General features: G+C 50.4%; 1 pseudogene; it reads left to right on the forward strand.

The window, feature by feature from the left end:
* The first annotated feature begins 440 nt into the window (after positions 1-440).
* The window catches only part of LOC131478224 (transformation/transcription domain-associated protein-like), a 44,389-nt pseudogene continuing 19,038 nt past the window's right edge, over positions 441-25,791 (forward strand).

The raw sequence follows: 25,791 nt of genomic DNA on the forward strand, positions 1-25,791 counted from the left end.
GTCCTCTCCCGCAGCCCTCGGCTCGCTTCTGGCAGCCGGAGGTTTAATCCTGCAGGCCCAAGGTTGCGCCCCTCCCCAATCCCGTTCATGCCCATCAGAGGTCTGATGCCGTCTTGAAGTGGCGGGCCATGCTGCCTTGATTCCTTCGCCTGGGAACCCAGCACACAGTCTGCCAGCCCTGCTCCCCCTGTTCTGGATTTCTGGTAGTGCCATCGTTTATTAGATTAACACCTTGATGCACAAGTTGAAACATCAAGTTGTGTTTTAACTCAAACCAGAACATAAACAGGAAGGGCTAGGTATTTGGCCCAGCAGTTAACTTGCCACTTGGGACACCTGCATCCCGTATTAGGTTACCTGGCTCTGCTCTTGGGTCCAGCTTCCAGGCTTCAGGCAATGACTCAAGTGCTGGGCACCTGCCACCCACATGGCAGACCCTGATGGAGTTCCAGCTGCCAGCTTTGTCTGGCCTAGTCCTGTCTGTTGTGGGCATTTTATGGGGAATAAAGCAGTGAATAGGAGAGCTCACCTTTTCTTTCTGTTTCTCTCTGTCCTCAAATTGACATGAAAGGAAAACTTAATTTTAAAACAGTGTTGGTTTGCAGTGACTCAATTGGCAAATCCACCCCTTACAAATGTTGGGATCCTGTATGGGCACTCACACCTGGTCCACTCCCCATCCAGCTCCCTGCTTGTGGCCTGGGAAAGCAGCCAAGGACGCACAAAGCCTTGGGACCCTGCACCTGCGTGGGAGACTGGAAGATATTCATAGCTCCTTTTCGAATGACTTGGCACCAGCTGATGTGGCCCTTTAGGGAGTGAACCAGCAGATGTCAGATCTTTCTCTTTGTCTCTCCTTCTCTATGTAAATCTGCCTTTCCAATAAATAAATAAATCTTAAAACTAAAAGGAAATTTGTTACAGTAGCTTCCTTTTTAGTGCAGATCTTAGTGACTTTTAAAATAGTATCATTGAATATCTATAGTTTTAATGAGCTTTTTTAAAGATTTTTTAAAGGTTTATTTTATTTTTATTGGAAGGTCAGATATACAGAGAGGAGGAGAGACAGAGAGCAAGACCTTTTGTCCGATGATTTACTCCCCAAGTGAGCGCAACAGCCGGTGCTATGCTGATCCGATGCCAGGACCCAGGAACTTCTGCCAGGTCTCCCACGCGGGTGCAGGGTCCCAAGGCTTTGGGCCGTCCTCAACTGCTTTCCCAGGCCACAAGCAGAGAGCTGGATGGGAAGTGGAGCTGCTGGGATTAGAACCAGGGCCCATATGGGATCCTGCTGCCTTCAAGATGAGGACTTTAGCCACTAGGCCACGCCACCAGGCCCAAGATTCATTTATTTTTATTTTAAAGTCAGATATATAGAGAGAGGAGGAGATACAAAGAGGAAGATCTCCCATCCGTTGATTATTTCCTAAGTGACCACATCGGCTGGAGCTGAGCCAATTTGAATCCAGGAGCCAGGCGCTCTTCCAGGTCTCCCTGTGGGTGCAGGGTCCCAAGGCTTGGGGCCGTCCTCAACTGCTTTCCCAGGCCACAAGCAGGGAGCTGGATGGGAAGCAGGACTGCCAGGATTAGAACTGGCACCCATATGGGATCCAGGCATGTTCAAGGTGAGGACTTCAGCCACTAGGCCACCATGCTGGGTTCTAATGAGCCTTTTAAAAGGGATTTTGATGTTTAAATGTTTAAAGCAAATTTATAACGGAAGCATTCTTAGGAGATCCTGTGTGGTTTCTACCTGTTTTATGCATATGATGCATTTTTTTTTCCATCTTTATAGTTACCTTCCAAAGACTTGTTATCTAGCTTTCTGTGTTTTCTTCCATTTGCTGCCCTGACTGTTCTGTGTCTCCCATTGTAGGAGCAGCCAAATCAGGTGAACTAGGGGAACGTTTGCATGGGGCTGGAGCTGCTGAGCTTCCTGCTGACAGTATTGCAGTCGTCTGCCATCCTCAGCAGCTTTAAGCCCCTGCAGCGCGGCATTGCTGCCTGCATGGCGTGCCATCTGCGAGCCGTGCACAGCCTCCTCTCACGCCTCATGAGCATCTTCCTGACAGAGCGGAGTACGTGCCCCTCCCGCGGAGGTCCCACTCCTGCACGCCCTCTCAGCCTTTCCCTTAAAGTGCCTTTGACCTAGGACTTTGCTCGGGGCTACAGTCACTGCTTTGTTGTTTTTTTGCTTTGGAAATGCTTTGCTTTTCCCTTAAGATGTTAGAGATAACAGAGGTTACAGTGTCATAGCAGGTGTCTAACACCTGGGTATGTCAGAGCTTGATGTGCTGGAAGGCAGGGGGAGGGCAAGGTTGTGGGAGGCAGGCCAGCGGTGCGACCTGTTCTAGGGTCAGTTGGCACAAACCAGAGCTCGGTCACTAGCGTGAGGAGCCTTTCTTGCAGCACCCGGGTCCCCAACTGGTGTTGTAGGTACTTCCAGCGTGGCCTTCAAGTACGAAGAGCTCGAGTGTCTGTATGCGGCTGTTGGGAAGGTCATCTATGAAGGACTCACCAGCTACGAGAAGGCCGCCAGTGCTAACCCCTCGCAGCTCGTCGGTGAGTGGACGGGCGTCTACTGTGCTCCCTCAGAGAAGTCTGGGACGGGCTTGGTCTCAGGGTGCTGGGAGGAGCTGCTCAGGGTCTGTGTGGTGTTGGTGCCCCCGAGGCCCCCATCTCCTGTATGCTTCTCCCCAGTCTATCCTGTTCTCTCATCTTGGCTTCTGCTGTAGGCTTTGATTGAGAGCTGTCTCAACTCGGTGTCCACTTGTGGGGTGGGACCACTGATGTCACTCCTGCCCATGGGCCACTCACAGGGGACTTGTCCCCATGTGTCTGTGACACTGACTGGTGCAGGTGGAACAGAAGTTGATTTTCTAGGTGTCTGGGGCTGCTGGACACGTTGAACACCAGCTCGCCATAGTCAGCTTTGGCTGCGATCAGACTTTAGATTGCTTTTCTTTAATTTAATATCCATTGTGTAAAGACTAAAAGTCACCAGTATATAGACACTTGCAAAATAGTCCTTCTTTTGCAAATGCTTGCAAATTTGCGGAATTAGTGAGTTAGTTTGAGGTAGATGGTGTGTACTTCAAACTGACCGCTTGCTTTGAGATTCAGGTGCCAGATGAGTTTGCAAACATTGTGCCCCAGAGCTCTCTTCTGCAACCAGGCAGGCCTGGGGGGTAAGGAGTGCTTTTGTGACTGTAAGTGGGGTCCTCTAGATCCTTGCTTCCATCTTTCCTCCTTGTTCGTTCTTCAAAGGACCCAGTTTTTGAAGAGCTGACCTCCACTGGCCCCATCTCCCTCCTTTGTGGAGGAGCAGCTGTGAGGTGAGCTGGGGCTGGGGAGTTGGCCATGGTTCTTCTCCCTGTGTTAGAGCCACAGCTGGCTTGGTGGAGCAGAACACAGCAGCCAGGAGCATCATGATGCAGCATGCTGGTGGCTGTCCTCACAGAGTCAGGCTGGCCGCACGTGGAGTGGTGGGTTCGGATGAGGCCTCATGCAGGCCTGACTGGGCGTGCCTGGGCTGGTGCACCTGTAGATGCAATTGATGGGCTCAGGTACTAAATTTCATCTGCAGGTCAAGGTCAGGATGACTGAAAATTCCAGCTGTGAAATATGCTGCCTGCCTGTTCATGTTCCAGCTTGAGCTTTGTTAATTTTCATTGATCTCATGGAATTAAAAAAATATATTTTTATTAATCAGGTCAGTATTATAATTCAACTGCCTAATCCTCCATCTTGCAGCACCAACAGCCCATACAGGCACCAGTTTGTGTCCTGGCTGCTCCACTTTCTATCCAGCTCTTTGCTTCTGACCTGGGAAAACAGTGGTGTATGGTCCAAGGCCTTGGGATCCTGCACCTACATGGGATTCCCACAGAAGCTTCTGGCTCCTGGCTTCAGATAGGCTCCGCTCTGTCTGTTGTGGTCATTTGGGGGAGTGAACCAGTGGGTGGAAGAGCTTTCTCTGTCTCTCCTATCTGTAAATCTGCCTTTCTGATGGAAATTTAAAGAGAGAGGAAGGAAGGGTTTTTATTGGATGGTTCACTCTCCACATATGTACAAGAGACAGGATTGTTCCAGGCTGCAGTTAGGAGCCTGAACTCCATCCGGGTCCCTCATGTAGGTAGCAGTGGCTGAAGTACTTGAGCCATCACCTACTGCCTCCGAGGATTCACAGCAGCAGAACACTGACTCAGAAACAGAGGAAGGAAGGAACCCAGGCCTTCTGCTGGAGATGGGGGGTCCCAAGTGTTGGCTTAGTGTGCTGTGCCACAGTACCCTCCCTCTCAGAACTTTTGTCATGTTCAGATAGGCTAGATAAGGAAAAACAGGTCTTCTTTCCCTCGCTTCCAACTATGTCCTCAGATAAAAAGCCTCACTCAGGCCGGTTCGCTGTAGCATATAGAAAGCTGAATTTTAAACTGAAGGTAGTGTGAGGCCATTGTTTGGTGTGGCCGTGTTGGAAGAGGTACACATCAGGAATGGGCGTGCCATGCCTTATAGTAGGCAGGCGTGGTGTTGGCGTTTGGGTTTATCCGTACTTTATCCCTGTATGTACTACTGCAATAAGTAGTCCTGGATGCCAACTACATGTTCAGTGCCTTTTCCATCTGGACTAGAAACTGTTGCTATAAGTTTTGCACCTTGAAAAGTGGGACAGAAAAACTAGCATGGACTCTTGGTTCTTTTAGACACTTGTGTAATAGAGGAGCCTTTAATACCATAAATACAGCCTCGGTGTAGGACCATTAGGACCATTTTTTTTCTTTGAAAAATATTCTCTTTTTTTTCTTCTTGAGATTTATTTATTTTTAAAAAGATTTATTTATTTTTATTACAATGTCAGATATACAAATAGGTGGAGAGACAAAGAGGAAAATCTTCTGTTCGATAATTCACTCCCTAAGTGACCGCAACAGTCGGCACTGCGCCAATCTGAAGCCAGGAACCAAAAACCTCCTCCGGGTCTCCCACATGGGTGCAGGGTCCCAAAGCTTTGGGCTGTCCTCAACTGCTTTCCCAGGCCACAAGCAGAGAGCTGGATGGGAAGTGGAGCTGCTGGGATTAGAACCAGCGCCCATATGGCATCCTGGCGCGTTCAAGGCGAGGACTTTAGGCACTAGGCCACAGCTCTGGGCCCTTGAGATTTATTTATTTGGAAGAGCTACAGAGAGAGAAGCAGAGAGAGATGGACCTCTTTGGGTCTCTGGTTTACTCTCCAAAAAACCATCCTGGCCAGGGCTGTGCCAGAGTAAGGCCAGAACCCTGGAATCTCATGTAGGTCTTCCATGTGGGTGAAGAGACGCCAGCCTTCAGGCCATCCTCTGCTGTTTTTCCAGGGAGCTGCATCATAAGTTACATCCAGGGCTTGAACTAGTGCTCATGAATGCCAGTGTCGCAGGAGGTGACTTCACTCTGCCCCACAGTGCTGGCCCCCAAGCGGTTGACCTCTAAAGGGAGCCTTGTACATCTTACTGGCATAGCCCAGTTACCAGTGACGTTCCTCTTGTGCCTTGAGGCCATCAGGAAGGTGACTTGGATAGAGAAGTGTGACACCGTGACATCGCCTTAGCAGTGATCAGTGTAGCTGTGATGGGTGTGGGTACACTGGACGGGGGCAAGGGAGGGGTCACTGTCAGGTGGGCAGCATGGGATTTCATCATGCTCTTGGGATGGCATGTGGTTCAACTGTGGATTGCTTATTTCTGGGATTTTCTACATACTGATCTCAGAACTTAGATAGCTAAAGCCTCCGGAAGGGAGCACAGAGAAGGGGACTGGGGAGTTGTATGTTAGATTGCATCTTCCTGCTGGTCACCTGTTGCTGCTCTTCTGTGAGAGAATTGGCCTTTCCCCACCGCAGGGACTCTCATGATTCTCAAGTCCGCCTGCAGCAACAACCCGAGCTACATAGACAGGCTGATCTCGGTGTTCATGCGCTCCCTGCAGAAGATGGTGTGAGAGCATCTTAGTCCACAGACAGCGGCAGGGAGCATAGATGCAGCCTCAGGTGAGCACAGTGCGGGGCCTTGGTACTCAGCTGCCATGGCGTGAGCACTGGATGTGTCTGCTGTACTGCACTGAAGCACTGAGTCATGGGCTGCAGGCCCAGCTCGGGGCTCCAGGAATCTAGGTGCTGGCTGTTGCACATACTGCAGAACCCAAGCATCCTGAATGTGACCTGGGGAGGCCTGGACTGACCTCATTGGCCTTTGGGAGGCACATGTTAGGGCCAAGTGTGGTGGCAAGAAAGTGCCAGGCTGCTGTGGCTACTGAGGGAGCGTTGGGGAAAATGGGCAGAAGCCAACACGTGCAGTATGGCACTGCGCTGTTTAAAGACGCCTTGGGAACTTGGTCTCTTATCGACACGGGCAGGGATGAGCAAGCTGGTGATGCTGAGCCTGGAGCTGGTGAAGACACGCCTGGCCGTGATGAGCATGGAAATGCGCAAGAACTTCATCCAGGCCATCCTCACGTCGCTCATTGAGAAGTCACCTGACGCCAAGATCCTTCGTGCCGTGGTGAAGACCGTGGAAGAGTGGGTGAAGAGCAGCTCCCCGATGGCAGCCAACCAGGTGAAGGGTGGGCTGGGCATCAGTCTCTTGCTCTTGATTTGGAAACTTGGAAAGAAATCCTGTTGTCCTGTGCTGGCATTCCTGATGCCTTTTCTCCAAATGGATCTTTCTCATTGTGCTTGACAGGTTTTACATAGAAAGCAGAGATTCTGTGGTCACTAATGTGGTTTTACCTGTGTTAAAATGCTTTTATGGTGGTGAAGGCATGCCACAACATGACAGTAACAAGAGGGGGCATAACTTAGTGGAATGCTTGCAGACTTCTGGAACAATTTTGTAGCCTAACTGTTTCTAGGAAAATGCTATTGGCATGTCTTAATTTTCAGCATCCAGTGATAAACCTTAACCATCTTTGATCTTTTTTTTTCTTAAAAATTACCTTGTCTTACTGTACTTAAGTAGCAGAACAAATGCTTTTGTTCACATAGAAGTAACTGGCATTTTCTTTTCAAAATCCAATGTTACATAGACACCAACGCTCCGGGAGAAGTCCATCTTGCTTGTGAAAATGATGACCTACATAGAAGGGACCTGGAGTTAAATGCCCAGTTTTTAGACCTTGTTAATTGTGTGTACAGGTAATTACCGCAGTTGGCCAAGGCTTTTGTGTGTTTTGGGCCATACGTAGACTTTGGCAAGCAGTGTACCGTGGCTTCACCCATGACCTCTGCCTGTATCTGTGGTCCTCTGCTGATGCTACAGAAGCTGACGGATGCATGCCCCGCGTTGTCAGTGGGCGCATCACTGCAGAGCTCCCTGAGCCTGCGGATGCTAACGTGCCACACACAGGACTTTGGTGCCACCCATTTCCTGATGGTTTGCGTGCGGCTTGGGGAGTCCGCTGTCTTGCCCACACTAACCTCTGGCTGTGGCTCTGGGTTTCAGGGACGAGACACTGTCAGGCAGCGAGTTGACTGCCAAGCTCGAGCCTGCTTGTCTTTCCGGGCTGCGATGTGCCCAGCCTCTCATCGGAGCCAAGTTCTTTGAGGTTTTTGACAACTCGATGAAGCGTTGGGTCTATGAGCGTCTGCTCTATGTGACCTGCTCCCAGAACTGGGAGGCCATGGGAAACCACTTTTGGATCAAGCAGTGCATTAAGGTAAGGCAGACTTGGGTCAGCCAGAGGTTTGGAGGGGGCCTGGAGGTGCTCACACTTGCTGAGGAATCTCCCAATGTAACCCTGCTTTATCTCTCTAGGGAGAAATAAAGACCTAGGGTCAGCTGGTTGCCTCAAGGCTTTTTGGCTGATTTAAACCCTTCCTCAGAAGCTGTAATCGCTTCTTAGTTTTTAGGCCAAGCTTCATTTCTCTTAAAACAAAACCTGTTTGAATTCATGTACATACACTGGAAACCCCAGCCAACTCTCCTCAGCCTTGCATCAGGGGAGCACAGCCTGGTGGACCGTCTCGAATGACACTGTCACACGTGAACCCCTGACTGTCACGATATGTGGGATGTGCAGCCCTTGGCAGGGGTGGAGGTCTGGGGGGTGACATTTCAACAGGACGGACAGGCATTCTTCTTGCCTGCTAATTCTTGGCCTCTACCACACTTCATTCTTCAACTCCCTCGTCAACATAAGCCCCAGGAGGCTTAGGTTTGCATGCTGAGCAAGTAATTCTTACCTGTTCTCCTGAGAGAAACCAGGTAACCATACTCCTGGTTTGTTGTGTTTTTTTTTTTTTTTTTTTTTTTTTAAGAGACAGTCTTCCATCCACTGGTTCACTCCCCAAATGGCCGCCACAGCCAGGCTGAAACCAGGAGCCAGGAACTTGATCTGATTTTTCCCATCCGGGTGCAGGGGCTGAAGCGGTGCCACTGCCGTCTGAGGTGTGGCGTCCTTGGCTCTGCATGTACTTGAACAGGCCATTTGGGTCGACATGTGTCACGCACCCGTTCCTTGGCCTCATCATCACAGTGAGCACCTGCCTGTTCTTGTCCTTCAGCTCTGAGAGGGCAGACACAGGTCTGGGGAGCTGAGCACTGGCGCTCCTGAGCCCTCAGCCCCTGGTACCTTGGATTGCACACATGGCTGGTGCCAGACCAGTGCCAGTAGAGGGCTTGTGGAACACTCGGGTAGAAAATGACTGACCAGCAGCACGTGCCGGTTGGGGAGTGGCCTAGATACAGAGGGAGGTATAGTCAGGACACATAACCTCCTGAGGAGCTGCCCTGGGCCCTGAGGCTGTGCGGAGGGAGTCAGGGAAGCCAGCTGTGAGGAAGATGGTGGGTAAGAACTGGAAAGGAGTGTGGGGATGGTGCAGCTGTGATCTGAGCTGTCAGGAGGAAGCTGAAGGGAGTGCAGCAGAGGGGACAGGAAGCTGGGCCCACTGAGTTGGGAGCCTGAGCCAAGGGTAGTCAGAAGGATTGCCCAGATGCCACCCAACCTCTTGGAGAGCTGTAGATGGGAGCTGTGAGCTCCCTTGTCACCTGTGTGTGTATGGACCTGTTAGGATGAGCTGTTTGATAGTAACTGTGTCCACACACCCTGGCATCTGGTGTCTGCCTTAGGCTCACCTTTGTCCCTGCCTCTGCAGCTCCTCCTGGCCGTGTGTGAGAAAAGCACGCCCATTGGTACCAGCTGCCAGGGGGCCATGCTCCCGGCCATCACCAACGTCATCAACCTGGCCGACAGTCATGACCGAGCCACGTTCGCCATGGTCACTCACGTCAAGCAGGAGCCTCGGGAACGGGAGAACAGTGAGTCCAAAGAGGAGGTGAGGCCTGGCCCCGCAGGCAGGGGCAGGTGTCAGGGCCCTCTCTGCCTGGGGGGGAGTGTGTGGCCCGAGCTCAGTGAGGTCTCTGTGCTGCCCTGTGCTGCCCATGTGAGCACAGCACTTCCCAGTGACCCAGGGCTGCTTGGGATAGAAAGCTTTGGTCCTTTTTGAGGGAGGGCCTGGCAGAGTTATGCTGTGCAGGGGCCTCAGCCACAGTCACCCGGGGCAGCAGTCGGGTCCCCGTTGCCCCTCGCTCTGTAAGGGTGTTTATGGTCTCTCCCGTGGGCAGGACACTGGCTTGTGTCAGTGAGAAATGAGAATTTTCTTCTCTGTCACTCAGGACTGGACCGTTGATACATAGATGTTCGTGTGTAGAGTGCACACAGCGCGGCAGCTTTGAGGAGAGTCTTACATGTTTCTACGGGCACACACAGCAGTTGATGGCTGTGTGTGATGACCCAGTTGGCAGTGGCTTCCTGACGCATGCAGCGGAAATGAGGCTCCCAGCTCTCCCCAGCCGTGCTCTGAGCATGGCACAATGGTGTCCTCAGCCTGGTGTGCAAGGCAGCTTCAGGAGTGAGGGACTGTGTAGTTCCTCGTCATCTTTATTGTTTTCACTGTTCAAAGTTGGTGCTCTTTATTTTGCTCCCCATAACCCAAATACGAAATCAGAGTGCAAATGCCTTGATAATAATTTTTTTTGAAAAAGTGCTATATCTGGTCTAGTTAGTCCTACTTTTATTTCAGAATTCAAGATTATGGAAACACTTGACATATTTCCAGGAAACTTGCTGCGAGAAACCTATAGGAGTCGTGTTTTTTGTATTTTCTTGAATTCTTTGGCCTGTTGGCTTTTGTTTTATAGGATGTAGAGATAGATATTGAACTGGCTCCTGGAGATCAGACCAGCATGCCCAAAATCAAAGAACTTTCCAAAAAGGACATTGGGAACCAGCTGCATATGTTGACCTACAGACAACAAGTTTCTAGGTACCCTGCGGGAGGTGAAGGTCTGTGCGCATGACTGCAGGGATGGTGGGGGGGGCCGCCAGTCTCCTCCCACCCTGTTCTGACCGTTAAAGCAGGGAACCCCACAGCAGTGGGAACCTCTCCTTGTTTAGACCTCCAGCCCTCTCCTGTCTGCTCAAACCATTGCAGCCCTTCAGCTCTGAAGTGGATGTGTGCCATGTGGATTTGACACAGTTACTGTGTCTTATGTGGGGAAACAAGAGAAGCAGGTTGATTTGCCCATTACTGTCCTTTAGAGGTCGTTACCAAGAACGTAGTGAGATATGCTTGCGTGATTTGTCATGTGCAGTCAGGGAGAGGAGATTGAATAAATGTGGTCAGTCAGGTGCTGTGTGGGAGCAGACTCTCCCAGTCCATCTGGTTTTGGGGTCTATGCTGCTGCCACATCCATACAGATAGGAACTTAGGGTCTCTGCCATTGCTGCCGTATCCACACAGATAGGAACTTGGGGTCTACACTGCCGTATATACACAGATAGGAATTTGGGGTCTATGCCACTGCCGTATCCACACAGATAGGAACTTAGGGTCTCTGGCGTTGCTGCCAGAGTGTGATTCATTATGGGTGTTGTTGTTTCTGCTTAGAGGTTGAGAAGCCATCAGGCTTCAGATCCTGAGACATGTTTGCAGAGTCTTAGAGAGGCAGCGATGATTCAGTCCATGTCAGAGTTAGGGTTTCTGCTGTGGCCTAGTGGGTAAAGTTGCTGCCTGCAATGCCAGTATTCCATATGGATGTAGGTGCGAGTACTGGTTGTTCTGCTTCCACTCCAGCTCCCTGCTAATGCACCTGGGAAAGCTTGTTCTGCTTCCACTCCAGCTCCCTGCTAATGCACTTGGGAAAGCTTGGACCAACCCCTTCATCCCAGTTCAGCCTTGGCCATTGTGGTCATTCACAAGTGAGCCACCTAGGAGAGATAGATCTCTTTATGTCTCTACTCCTCTCTAGTTGTTACCAAATCAAATAAGCAAATATATATATATATATATATTTCTAATGTAATAAAGAAGTGGATTAGGAAACAAGTTGAGTGCTGTGGAGACAGGCAGCAGGGATGCGGAGTTGGAGAGGTGGGCGTGAAGGGCACTGCTTTGTCATTCCTGAGCCAGAGTTACATCATGCTTTTCCCAGGGTGAGATGGGATTGCGAAGCATCAGGGCTTCTGCCCTGTGGTTGTCATTCCTGGGCTCTTCTACCTTGGGAAGTGGTGGGCGTGTTAGAAAGAATAGTCCCTTCCCCAGGGCGTGGCCTCTGTGTCCTAGTCTCTGAGGCCTGTCCCAGGCTCATGCATGGAGAGACCACAGCACCCACATCCGTGTGCTCTGATCTCTGTGCACCTGTGTGAATCAGACGCGAGTGGAGAGCCGTGGAGTCCCTGCTGGCAGCCTGAGCAGAATGATGCTTTGCCAGTCTCTGTGCCTTAAACAACAAGTCTTGGCCTCTGAACCAGAGGCAGGGTGAATCACAGCCATGTGCAGGAGCCAGGCCCCCTCCGCCACTGTCCCCCTTCGGGGCCAGCCTCGTGCCAGACACTAGAATCTCCTGTGCCTTGTGCTTTCCCTGTTTGAACTGTTTGTGTCCTTGGCTTCTGCATTTTGAGAGAAACAGGAACACAAGAGTGATTTCCCTTCTTGGGTTTGCTGGGCGAGAAATGAGAACATAATTGTGACACGCGTATCCTAGGCACTGGGCAGCCAGGATGCAAACTGTTGCCTGATGCCCTGGAGCCAGGTCAGCTCCAGGCAGCACGGAGGTCTGGCTGTCACTGAGAAACCTTGGCAGGGGCCGCCTGTGGACAGTCACATGTGTGCGTCTCCTATCTGCCTGGATGTTCCATTCCAGTTCATTCCACTTGGTTCTGGCCTTTCCTGTCACTTTGTCCTGTCTTGTCCAGCTCCATTTGCAGACTATACTGGATGTATACTGATGGGCACCTCAGATCGTATGCCTCTGGGTCCCGTGCTCATGTCTGCTTCAGCTCTCACATCTGCAGGGCCCTGCCCTGCTCGTGTCCATGGCCCTCTTACTTGGGCTTTCAGGGTTGTCAGTTCTTCTGTTCTCTGTTGGTGAGATCAGTAGTATCAGGAGAAGGCCTGAAGACTCAAGCCCGTGTTGGGCCTGGCATAGTAACCTAGCAGTTAAAGTCCCCGCCTTGAGCATGCTGGGATTCCGTATGGGCACTGGTACATGTCCTGGCGGCCCCACTTCCCATCCAATTCCCTGCTTGTGGCCTGGGAAAGTAGTCGAGGATGGCCCAAGGCCTTGGAACCCTGCACTCGTGAGGGACACTCTGGAGAAGTCCTGGCTCCTGGCTTCAGATTGGCTCAGCTCCAGCCATTGTGGCCACTTGGGGAGTGAATCAGCCAACAGAAGATCTTCTCTGTCTCTCTCTCTCTCTTTATATATATATATATATATACACATACATATATATATACACATACATATATATATCTGACTTTGCAAAAAAATAAGTAAATCTTCAAAAAAAAAAAAAAAGACTCAGGCATGTGTTAGGGGCCATGAAAGGCCAAGGGGCTCGTCTGTGTTTGGTGCCACATGCACTGTGGGATGGTGTTCACTCAGAAGTATGACTGCTTGAATATGGGGGTGCTTCTCATCAAGAACGGGAGGGGACGAAAGGAATGGGGTGCTCAGCCCGACTTTGCCCACAGACCAGGGCACTGCTCAGTGCCTTTGTGCAGCTGTGTCACATCTCCACCACGCTGGCTGAGAAAACCTGGATCCAGCTGTTCCCCAGACTGTGGAAAATCCTCTCTGACAGACAGCAGCACATGTGTGTGCTCTCAGCCCTGCTCTGGAGTCGAGGTGGAATGTTTGGGAAGGATCCTGGCAGCATGCAGTCCACAGTTTCAAAGGAGGAATCTACGCTCTGTGATCTAGCAGTGAACCCCGAGAGCTGTGAGAGAGGCAGTGCCTGGCAGTGTTTGAGCTGACCCCTAAACCCACGTGTTGTCTGGTTGCAGGCTCTGGCAGGGGAGATCAGCCCGTTCCTGTGCAGCAGCAGCCACCAGGTGCAGCGTGACTGTCAGCCCAGTGCGCTGAACTGCTTTGTGGAGGCCATGTCCCAGTGCGTGCCCCCAATCCCCACCAGGCTCTGCGTCCTAAAGTACCTGGGCAAGACGCACAACCTGTGGCTACGGTCCACACTCATGCTGGAGCACCAGGCCTTCGAGAAGGGCCTGAGCCTGCAGATGAAGCCGAAGCAGACGGGCGAGTTCTATGAGCAGGAGTGCATCACGCCGCCCCAGCAGGTGTGTCAGTTGTTTCTTCCTTGATGGGGGCATTGCACTTGGAACTCAGAACCATGGCGTTGTCCTGTTGGACAGCCATGGTTCTGGGGTCACATGTGCTTAGGCCCATGGTGTGTGCTTTTCAGGAGATCCTGGATTCCCTTGCCAAGCTCTACTCCCTGCTGCAGGAGGACATGTGGGCTGGCCTGTGGCAGAAGCGCTGCAAGTACTCGGAGACGGCCACGGCCATCGCTTATGAGCAGCATGGCTTCTTTGAGCAGGTATCCGCGGTGGGCGCGGCGGCAGCTGGTGCGGTCTCTGATGGCTGCTGAGTCACTTTCTCTACAGAGTGTCCTCGGCTCAGGGCTCACAGCTTGAAGCGTTCAAGTCCTGCCCTTAGGGGATGGCCCGAGATGGAGCTCCAGCCCTGCCAGTTGCGGGCATTTGCAGGGTAGACCAGCAGAAGAAAGATCTGAATCTGTATGCCTCTCCCTTTCATATAAATAAAACCAAATATGCAATAAATCCTGCACATAAAGGATCTTTGGTTAAAGTCTCGGTTTTGGAGAAAGTTATATATGACAGTGAGCTGACCTGGCCAGCTTGCACATACCCTGTTCATGCTACAAGTCCTCACTGCCAGGGGAGAAGCATGCGAACCATCCCAAATTCTGTAGCCCTAGATGTTAGTGTGGCTTTTACCACCTGCGGCTGCTGTTTGGTTGGAACCAGAAGGGAGATTGCATTTGGCCCCTGAATGTGTGAATCCTCAGATCTGTCTGTTCCCTGAGCATGGGCCACTGTTGAAAACGTGGCACTCAGCAGCAGGACACAGCCTTGGACATACAGGCATGGCACTGTGCCCCCACCCTGATGAAACCTGAAGAAGTGGTTCTGTCCCATGCCACATGGGGTCTCATGCAGAAGGGTGCAGGGATCACGTGGTCTGAGAGAGGAGTTACTTCCAGCTCTGTGACCTCACTGGTCCCAAACAGTTGAGCCAAGGCAGTAAAAACAATCAGAAAACAGCTGCAGTTTCTCAGCAGTGGGTTGAGAGCATCTTGTGTTTTTAGGCACAGGAGTCATATGAAAAGGCAATGGATAAAGCCAAGAAGGAACACGAGCGGAGTAACACATCCCCGGCCGTCTTCCCCAAGTACCAGCTCTGGGAGGACCACTGGATCCGGTGAGCTGCGGTCCACTGTGACAGTCGTGGGAGACCTTCTCAGAGGGGACTGCTCTCTGGCCGCACACAAGGAGCAGGATTCAGCCACAGCTATAATGCTGCAGGCTCCTAGGCCCTCACTGGGGGTGGACTGCTTGGGCTGCTGGAAGCAGGTGGGTCCCTGCAGTGGGATCTCTGCCCAGCACCCGTGCTGTGCCTGCTGTCTTCCCTAGGAGGGAAACAGGCTGTGTAACATCCTGTCCTCTCCCCCTTGGACTTGAGCCACCACATCCCCATCCAGGGGCCTGAATTCGCTTCTCACTGCAGCCCCCAGCTTAGGATGACCCTGTGAGGAAACGGGGTGGCTCTAGTGGGTGGGTTTCTGCTTGCCCACATGGAGACCCAGACTGTGTTCCAGTCTCTGGCTTCAGCCCCCCTTGGCATCACATGTGTCTGGGCAGTGAACCTGAGGGTAGAAAGTCCCCTCCGTCCAGTAAATGGAGAACCCCACCCAGCAACATGGCTGCACCTGTGAGTTGAGAACTGAGACCTTCTTTCCCTGACTACTTGAACTCACAGGTGCTCGAAAGAGTTGAACCAGTGGGAGGCCTTGACGGAGTATGGCCAGTCCAAAGGACACATCAACCCCTACCTGGTCCTGGAGTGCGAATGGCGTGTGTCCAACTGGACTGCCATGAAGGAGGCACTGGTGCAGGTGAGACACCCTCTCCCTGCCTCCTGGCGTGGAAGCAACAAGACTGGGGTGGCCTGTGGCCACCTGCATTCCCTTGACTGCAGAGCCAGTGTCTGCTGGGAGTTTCTGTTCCTTCAGAGTAGGCCTAGACTGAGCTCTAGGAAGCAGACACCTGTCCTGAGTCTGACCCCCATAGACACCAAGGTTGGGTCCTCGTTCAGTTATGATGCCCTGTGTTGCTGTGGTGGCCTGTCAGGCGGGGCCATCAGAGGAACAAGGTGGCAGAAACACTACTGGAACCCAGGCACAGGCTGGGCTCCCGGGAGCTGCAGGCAGTCGGCAGAAGCCTCTTGTGCGAGGTGAAGCGCCCTGTGCGTGCGACCCACCTGCTGAGAGGTCAGTGAGAGTGAGGTTCAGCTGTACTTTGCTTTCTTGTCAGTTTTCCCCAGGAATGAATGCATTGTGGGAGGCTGGGGCTCAGCGCATCCTTGTCAGTTACCGAGGCACTGACGCTGTGTGGGGGCGCTGGCATGACGTGACGCTGTTTTCTCTGAGGACCCCCAGCCTGCCTGGCATGCCTGCTCTGTTTTTCCATTCTTCTGCCCCTGGGTCCACCCAGCGTTTCCACATATCCAGGAGCACTCTTGGGCACTTCTGTTTCATCCCTGGGTGGGAGTTCCATCCAAGTTGTCTGAAGAATTCAGAGGAAGTACAGATACTTCTAAGATTGTCTTCTGGGATTTCTCCCAGTGCCTTTGCATCCAGGTGATTTCCCACTGCCTCCTTGTCGGCCCCTTCCTGGTCATCTGTGTGGTGCTGTCATCGTGGAGGTCAAGGGCAGGAAAGGCTGTCACCATCTCCTGCTTCAGTGGAGGGTGTACAAGTGGCTGAAGAGCAGTGACACACTGGGCCGGGGTGGGCTCCCTCACCTCGAGCCTCAGCAGTGACACACTGGGCCGGGGTGGGCTCTCTCACCTCAAGCCTCAGCAGTGACACACTGGGCCGGGGTGGGCTCTCTCACCTCAAGCCTCAGGTGCTGGCTTGTGTTGCAGCGGCCATGCATAGTTCTTATGCAATGTAGAGTGCTGGGCAACAGAGATGTGGGACAGTGTTACCTGCAGGTGCAAAAGGGCCCAAGGCTGGACTTGCACCCAGGGTCTGAGAGGGTGCCTTTGGCCAAAGGCGGGTGGGGAAAGTGTGTGTGTCAGCGCTTCTCACTGTCCCTCAGGCTGACCAGTAAGCTGACCTGGCTGGCTCTGCACATACCCTGGTCACTGCCAGGGGAGAAGCATGCAAACAGTGTGCAGTCAGTGAGCCTCATGCTGCCTTGACTGGCAGTGGCTGTGTGCTGCTGTTGCTGTGTGGCTTGGCATGACTCCTTTGCTAGTGTCTTTCCATGAGGGGAAAGTGCAGGTGCTGCCTCTGTTCCTGGGGTCCTGGCAGGGACGGTGGTGATGAGCAGGATCCTGGGGCTGTTGAATCGCATCGCAGTGCCGCAGGGGACATACAGTTGGTGTGCGGTGATGCTGGCCCAGCCACTGGGGGGGGAGGGGTTGGAATGTCTGAGTTTCCTCACTGTTGCAGTCAGGTAGTGGTTGGGGGGAGAGCGGGGTTGTGCTGTGTCAGAAACTCAACCTGTTCTATAATCTGTGGTTTTGGGGTCCCCTGTGCCCCTGAGGGTGCCACTGGAGGTGCTTTTCTTTTTTTTTTTCTTGAAAATACTCCTTTTATTAGTGAAAAAAACTTAGAAAGAAATGCACACACTGTGTGTTTGTATTGCAAGAACACAATGCAAGGTGCCATTATGAAACTAAAGCACAAAAACTATGAAAACAATGTGCAAAAGATATGAGATGAAAAAGCAACAGCCTGGAAGCAAAGACCAAATCTTAACCAGAATCCCCTCTTTAAAATACAGATTTTTTTTCCCCTATAAATTGTAATTAACAGAATGAATTTTCAGTGAGTGCAATAAAATTGCTTGAGTGTAACAATAACACGTACCAAACACAGCGTTTCTTTTTTTTGGGGGGGGGGAATACATTATTTCTTTGCATTTTATTACATTTGATTATTATTATTATCATTTTATGATACAGTTCCATAGGCTCTAGATATTTCCTTTATCCCAGCCCCAATTCAATCCCCCCCCCCCCCCGCTTAGTTCTTCTATATCATTACTAAAGTATAGTTCTTCATACACAGTCATATGTCCATCATTGTGGGCATGGACAGTGGCAGAGTCCAGCATCCTATTGTCAAGCTATAGTAAACAGTTTCATTGTAAGTCCATCTTTGTCTGGAAGTAGAAATGCATGCTGCATTGTATCCTCACATCTGGATATGTTAGTTTCCATTTCACAGTTACTGTACATTCCCTCAAATGAAAAGTCATAATACAAAATCAACAATACAAAGTTGGGGCCCGGCGGCGTGGCCTAGTGGCTAAAGTCCTCTCCTTGAATGCGCCCCGAGATCCCATATGTGCACCAATTCTAATCCCAGCAGCTCCACTTCCCATCCAGCTCCCTGCTTGTGGCCTGGGAAAGCAGTCGAGGATGGCCCAAAGCCTTGGGACCCTGCACCCACGTGGGAGACCCGGAAGAGGTTCCAGGTTCCGGGCTTCGAATCGCTGCGCACCGGCTGTTGCAGCAGATGGAAGATCTTCCTCTCTGTTTGTCCTCCTCTCTGTATATCTGACTTTGTAATAAAATAAATAAATATTCAAAAAAACAATAGAAAGAAAAATGCAAATTTACAATGCCATGAAGTCAAATAACACGTTACTAGATATGACAAGAACCATTACACAGTTACTACACATCCCCTTAAATGAGGAGCCACAAAACAAAATCAACATCAGGGAGAAAAAAATTAGCAACACCATGAAGTTCAATAATATGCTTCTAAATGACTATCATGTAGTTGAAGAAATGAAAGTCAAGAACCTTCTTGAAGAAAATGATGCTACTCTATGATCTACGACTCATTGAATGATTTAATCAAAAGAAAATGTTTTAAAGAGATGAAACTAACCGAAAACATCAAATCCCATGCGATATAGTTTCCGCTAATTTTTTGTGGTTTAGTGTGTCTCTTCTAGATAACAAATAGATGAGTTTTGTTTATTAACCCAGTGTTTATTAATCTATGACGTTTGAGCTTAAGCCATTTACATTCAGAGTTTAATATACATGGGTGTTACTTTGGTCCTGTCCTTTTAGGAATGGGTGTTCATTGGTTTAGTGTTCTCTTGTCATTCTCCTGGGATGTTCTTCCCATTTGCCTTTGGTTTTGTTGGGTGCTATTCCTCTTCTCTGTCAAGAGAATATCTTGAAGTATCATTTGTATGGCAGGTATAGAAGAGGCAAATTCTTTTAACTTTTCTTCACTGTGGAAGAATTTTATTTCATTTTCCAAGACAAAGAAAGCTTTGCTGAATATGTTATCCTAGGCCGACAATTTTTTCTTTTAGAATCTGGAATATGTGACTCCATTTTCTTCTTGCCTGTAGAGTTTCCTGTGAGAGGTGTCCTGTGAGTTTGATTGGCATTCCTTTATATGTCAGCTGATTTTTTTTCGTGTGCACATATAAGGATCTTTTCCTTATGTTCGATTAAAGAGAGCTTGAAGATCATGAGTCTTGGTGAAGATCTCTTTTGGTCAAGCCTGTCAGGAGTTCTGTGCCTCTCCTAGATGTTGTTTCCAAATTCTTTCTCTAGATTAGGGAAATTTTCCTTTATGATTTCATTAAGTATATTTGTAAAACCAGTTTCTCTTTCTGCACCTTCTGGGACTCCCATAACTTTTTTTTTAAAGATTTATTTATTTTGGGGAGTGGGAGGGTTGTCCTGGGACTCTGAGAAGTGGATCTGGACCTCCTCAGCGTGCCATGCGGCTGGAGTGGGGGAGGAGCTAGGAGGACCTGGGCGGAGGCCTGAGCGTCTCAACCCCTGGGCAGTCATGCTGCCCTGGCTGCTAGGGTTCCCCACCACGATTCCAGCCTAGCACAGCCAGGCTTACCACCATGTACGTACGTACATGGGGTGAGTGGATTGTGGGCGGCTTCCTGATTTGCTGGAATCCTGGTTTGATGTCCCTCTTTTGGGATTGGGGGGGTTGTCCCGGGACTCTGAGAAGCGGATCTGGACCTCCTCAGTGCGCCATGCGGCTGGAGTAGGGGAGGAGCTAGGAGGACCTGGGCGGAGGCCTGAGCATCTCAACACCTGGGCAGCCATGCTGCCCGGGGTGCTCGGGTTCCCTGACACGATTCCAGCCTAGCACAGCCTGGCTTACCACCACATACGTACGTACATTGGGTGAGCTGATTGCAGTCGGCCAGTGCGCCATTTGGTGCCAGGCTGTACCTGCTGGCCGCCCAGCCAGGAAATTCTGGAATTTGATTTCTTTGATATGCTACATGAGTCGCTCCATGCTGAACCCACAGTTCTCTGAGAATTTGTATTAGTCCTTAAGATTCTCAATGGCAGTAAATCTTCCTCTGAAGAACCTGTAGTCACTTTATAGTGCAGATTACCAACACCAGTTCCTTCAAAAGCAAAATTCCGGGCTTGTCCAGCAGGATACCCCATTACCTGATAGGAGGAGGGATCAGCAGAGGGGTCACAGAAGGCAAGACCATGACATTGTCTGGCATTCGAGAACCATACTCGGGGCTAGAATGTGTCAGGTATGTGTGGACCAATCCCTGTGCAAACTCTGACCCCACTGGATGGTTTAGAAGGGCCGGTAGAGTCTATGCAGGAGGCATGACAGTCTATGGGGTGCACTGGGCTGACCCAGAGCAACCTCTGGCATACTTAACACTGGCTGGGAACAGGCCTGCTTGGGGAGCTTGGGGGAGGCCTTGGCTAGGTGGAGGTTACCACTAAGGGGCGCAGGAACTGGAAGGAGACTGAGTTCTGGGCGGGTCACAGTTGTAATCCCTTGGCACAAACAAGGATTCGGACTTGACGCACCATGCCGGGTTTGACCGCAACACAGTTTGGTGCTCTGGAGGACCAGGGTAGATGTAGGACGGACTCGGCTAGGTTTCAACACCAACTGAGCCATATATGAGCTATCTGTGGGTATGGTCGAGCCGTGGCTGGGCTGAAACTCAACAGCAGGAACCAGAATGGGTTGAAGAGCGGTGCTGGCCAAAGGACCTGCTGGTATGCGTGAAGCCTGACACCAGGAAGTGGTCTGATGGAGGAATCTGAACAGTTCCTCTGACAGGACACTGACCCTAGAAATAAACGCAGGAAGTATGGAGGTAAACAACCCAGAAGAGGCTTTGGAAAGTGACCCACTGGCATACATTTGGCTCGGGTTGGGGGCAGACCAGGCTGAGTCGGTTTACGTCATCCACTGGCAAATCTGAGCGCTGGAACTGTGTAGGGGCCTGGCCAGGTTTGTTTGCGATAAAAATAGTACAACACACCAAATGCCAAGGTGAAATGGCCTGTGCCAATAGGGAATGCAGCACCCAACCAGCACACCTCCCACTGGTTTAGGTGAGGGATGAGTGTGTGATGGGCAGAGCCAGGAAGAGCTGCAATACTCATTGGTTCCAATGGAGGTCAGGGCTGAGAATAGAACCAACCCGGGGGTTACAACCACCAGCTGATCGGAGTGATGGACTGTGGCGGGCACTGTGCTTACTAGTAGTGCATGTAGGAGCCTGGACTGGGAACACCTCAAAGTTTCTTTGGGGATTCCCCTGAACAAAATGGAGGAATCAAAACATTAACCGAGAAAAGATAGAAGATGGAGTAGGTCAATCAACCACCTCAGCTATATGTTTTCAGCGAAAAACTGGACAAGGGGAAACTCTATGATGGACTATGTCAATCAGTGGACTCTGCACCAGTCTCATCATACCTGGATTGTTGCTGATGATATGTTGGAGCTTCTAATTGATCGAGGTGACACTCTGCTGGATCTGCCTTTAAGCCTGAGAGGGCCTCCCTAAGAGGCCGTTGAACTTGACTGGACAAGTGGGATGCTGGACTCTGTATGGTGTGAGCTTTTAATTAGGGAATCTCAACAGAACTTGAGCTGTGGTTATGCATCAAGGTGAAGGAACTCACCATGGGGGAAAGATTTGGGGTGAAGAGGGGAGAATCCAAGAACCTATGAAATTGTGTCATGTAATACAATGTAATTAATGAATAAATGAAAAGAAAAAAAAGATTCATTTATTTTTTGTGGAAGGTCAGATATACAGAGAGGAAAACCTTCCATCCGATGATTCATTCCCCAAGTGACCACAATGGCTGCTGCTGCTGTGCCAGTCCGAACCTGGGAACCTGGAACATCTTCCAGGTCTCCCACATGGGTGCAGGGTCCCAAGACTTTGGGCCATCCTCGACTGCTTTCCCAGGCCACAAGCAGGGAGCTGGATGGGAAGTGGAGCTGCCGGGATTAGAACTGGCGCCCATATGGGATCCCGGGGCGCATTCAAGGAGAGGACTTTAGCCATTAGGCCATGGCTCTGGGCCCATCCCATAACTCTTATATTTGACCTCTTAATAGTGTCTTTCATTTCTTGAATACTTTTTTTGGCCTGATTCAGCTCTGCTTCCAGCTTTTTGTTTGCTTCTCCCTGATGACAGGAAAATCTTCCAATTCTGAGATTCATTCTTCTGCTTGCTTCATTCTATTTTGGAGACTCTCCACTTTTCTTTTAATTTGCTCTACTGTGTTCTTAATTTCTGATATGTCAGCCTTGATTTGCTTTATTGCTTCCTTAAATTCTTTGAACTGTTGTATGTGCTTCTCATTGTTGATCAGAAGCTTTGAAATGAATTTTATGAATTCTGTATCCCCCATTTTCTTGATGTCTTCCTTAGTTAACTCTGAGGTTGGCAAAAGGTTTTGCTCCTTTGCAAGGGAGTTTTCAGTACTATTCATTGTGCCTTTGTCTCTTCTTTTGCTCTTAGTCATTGTACTTCTGGTTAGCAGAGTCTTCTCCTTGGAGTAGGTTTGTAAGCTCTGTCACCCACAGGTCTACAGTTCAATTTTACTTATTGCAGTTAGTACACAACTCTTTGCTTGCAGCCAATTGTGCTACTCCCTCCAGCGAGTTCCAGGTCTGGGTTCTTATCTTAGATTTCCACCAAGAACTCCGTAGCCCCAACTTCTGGCTCCCCACTCTCCACCTCCTGTGATACCATAGTGAGGTTGCACCATTGTCTCTGCAACCTTTCTCCTACTTTCAGTTGGAGCAGGTCCCAGGATTAGGGAGACACCAGGTATCCTATTTAGCTAGGTTGTTGGTGGCACTGATCTTGCTGGGACCTGTTGGACGTCAGGTCTGGGTGCCACATGGACCTATTTTGATTCATAGAATGTCAAAGTCAGTATTATTTTCTGCAGGACCAGTGCAGTCCACGGAACTCAGTGAGTTCTTGCGAGCTCAGCACATGCGCAGTTCATTGTTGTCCCTTGCAGTCCTAACGTTTTTGCCACAGTGTACAAAATGGCACCTGACGTGCCCCTACTGGATTTCTTGATCTGCTGGCCATCAGATCTGAGGGCTACCCAGACCTGTCTTGGGTGGAACCTGTAGGATGCCACGTCGTTGCAGTTTACCAAGTCAGAAACAAGTTCACTCCCAGCTCAGCGTATACTCACTCCTTTCCCTTGCTTTTGCCTCTTTAGGCAAAATGGTGCCCAGTTCAGCTCTAGGAGGCTGACTGGGCTATGAAATCCATGCTGTTCTTGCACTTCCCGTCTGTGGTCTGCTGCTCTGTCTCTGCTCCTGGTCAAATCAAACGGACCAGCAGGACGGACAGTTCTTTGTCTGGGTTCACCTCCCGATTTCCCAGTGAAAGTGCCTTCCCACCTGGTTGCTGGTGGAGTTCAGATCACTGTTAGCTGAATGCGGCTGGATTATCAGTGACTGCAACACCACACCCTTGTGTCCACTGCTTTCCTGTGTCTCACAATCTCTAGGTACCCCCCTGTTGCTGTTCTGTCCTTTCCTATCTCCTGGAATGTGTCTTCTCTGCTTCATCCTGATGAACTGTTTCTCCATCTGTTTAAAGGTGTCCTTACCCTGTTCCACCATCTTGATTCTCCCTGGCTAAGTGGCTTGGGGGTCTTCTTTCACCCACACGTCCTGGCATCTCTTCAGTCAGCTCTGTGTTTGAAAGCTTGAGTTTGTCATCACTTACATTTCTAAATGCTTTGAAAGAGAGTGGTAGGATATAGCCGTGTTAAGATGTTTCCTCCAGAAAGGGCTCTCAGAGGGGTCAGTGCTGTGGCACAGCAGACGAAAGCTGCCACCTGTGATGCTGGCAAGCCATATGAGTGCCTGTCCAGGCCTTGGCTGCTGTGCTGCCCACCCACCTCCCTACTAAGGGCTTGGGAAAGCAGCAGAAGATGGCTCAGGTGCTTGGTCCCTGCACCCACGTAGGAGATCCAGCCTAGCCCCAGCCCTTGTGCCCATATATGGATGAATCCAGTGCAAACAAGATCTCTCCCCGCGTCTTTCAAATAAACATTTTTTCAAGTTGAGAGTGAGTGGCTCTCGGGGCAGGAGTGAAGCCTGTGTGTGCACATGGCCCCATGCCCCAGGGACAGCAGCACTGGGGCCAGGCTTGTCACCTTCACAGCAGAGAACCAGCATCCAGGAGCCATCTCCTAGTGGATAACAATGCCTGGCTTTCACGTGACAGTAGTAAGCTCTTTAAACACCTGTGGTTCTTGTAAGCTTTAATTAGTTCCTGAACAAGCTTGATTAATTCCTCAGAGTAACACCGTGAGCTGGAAGCAATTCCGAATTATTCCAGTTCTTTTCATTCTGGAATCGGCGTGTTTCTGGTGCTTTATAAGCACACCAGCTCACTGGAGCAGAGTGGTTCTGTTCACTTGGCCTGTCACTTTTCTTTTTGGGGAAACTACCTAATGGCTGGTGTGCCATTAGCAAGAGAAGGAGGAAGAGAAGGACAGGTAGCCTTACATAAGTCAGTCCACTAAGAAAGTCTGTGTTTAGAGCTTGTTTTGTTGTTGTTGTCATTGTTTTGTTTTTCCTCAATTTTTTTTGTTTTCTTTTTTTCTAATCTTCAATTTTCTTTTTAATATTGTTTACATAGTTGAGAGTGATGCATGCCCCTGTGGGCTTCTGATGAGGGTGTGAAGAGTCAGGTGTGGAGGAAGGTGGGTGGGACACATGTGCGTCTTCGGAGGAGGATGGGGAGAGGGCTGCTCCTTGCTGGTTATCGTACATCAGCCCCTGGGGATGGGAGACAGTCCTTTGCTGATGCCCTGGAGACACTGTTGTGGGGTAGAATATTCCAAGGGTGTTACTTCAGTGGTTATGAGAGTCCTGAGATGTTGTTAGTTTTGTTGCTCCCAAGTTGAGAAAATCTTTCCAAGGTCTGCTGGTTGACAGAGTCCACCTAGTGCACCCACAGACCCAGGAGCATGTCCAACCGTATTTCCCACGAGCTGATGGGTGCAGCCCAGCAAGCCTGCCACAGACCCAGTCTTCACGCATAGCAGTGGGTGCTGTGACCTAGTTGTGGTGACCCCTAAAGAGCCTGGTGTCTCTTTATTGCTTTGTATAATTGATGACAAAAAGAGGTCTCTATATTCTTTGACCCTTGCACCGATGAGTGGCCATCACTTCTTGTGTAACATTTTTTATCTTAGGTAGAAGTAAGCTGCCCGAAAGAAATGGCTTGGAAAGTCAACATGTACCGAGGATACCTGGCCATCTGCCACCCTGAGGAGCAGCAGCTCAGCTTCATCGAGCGCCTGGTCGAGATGGCCAGCAGCCTGGCCATTCGCGAGTGGCGATGGCTGCCCCATGTCATGTCCCACGTACACACACCTCTTCTGCAGGTGAGTGTAGTGCTCCCCACCTGGTCCTTGCTCACATCCAGGCTCATGTCCAGGTTTGTGGCCTGAGCCTTTGTCTTGTCTTTACCTTGTAAGCTCATCCTCAGGAAAAAGAAGGTGGAGCCAAATGCAGAAAGTGCCAAGGCTGAGTCTCCATTGCAGCTTTCAGAAAGACAGTATGAGGCCGCGTGTGTGTAAGGATGTCGTGACCCTGCAGTCCTACTCCTTAGGTTTGGACCTAAGATAAAGTAAAGTGGAGCCACATAAACCTGTACAGGAATGTTTGTAGCACATCGGTCACAGCAGCCAAAATATGGAAGCAAGCTGGAGAAGTCGATGCCTCCACTCGATTTAGCCACAGGAGACCCGAATGCCACATCCACGCTGCAGCATGGTTACCTCAAGAGCATGCTCAGTGAGCCAGTCCTAGAAGGCCACACCTCTCGTGATCTCATTCTTGTGAAATGTCCACAAAAGGACTGGGACAAAGAACAGCAG

This window comes from Ochotona princeps, chromosome 2 (assembly GCF_030435755.1).
Source record: "Ochotona princeps isolate mOchPri1 chromosome 2, mOchPri1.hap1, whole genome shotgun sequence".
NCBI lineage: Eukaryota > Metazoa > Chordata > Mammalia > Lagomorpha > Ochotonidae > Ochotona > Ochotona princeps.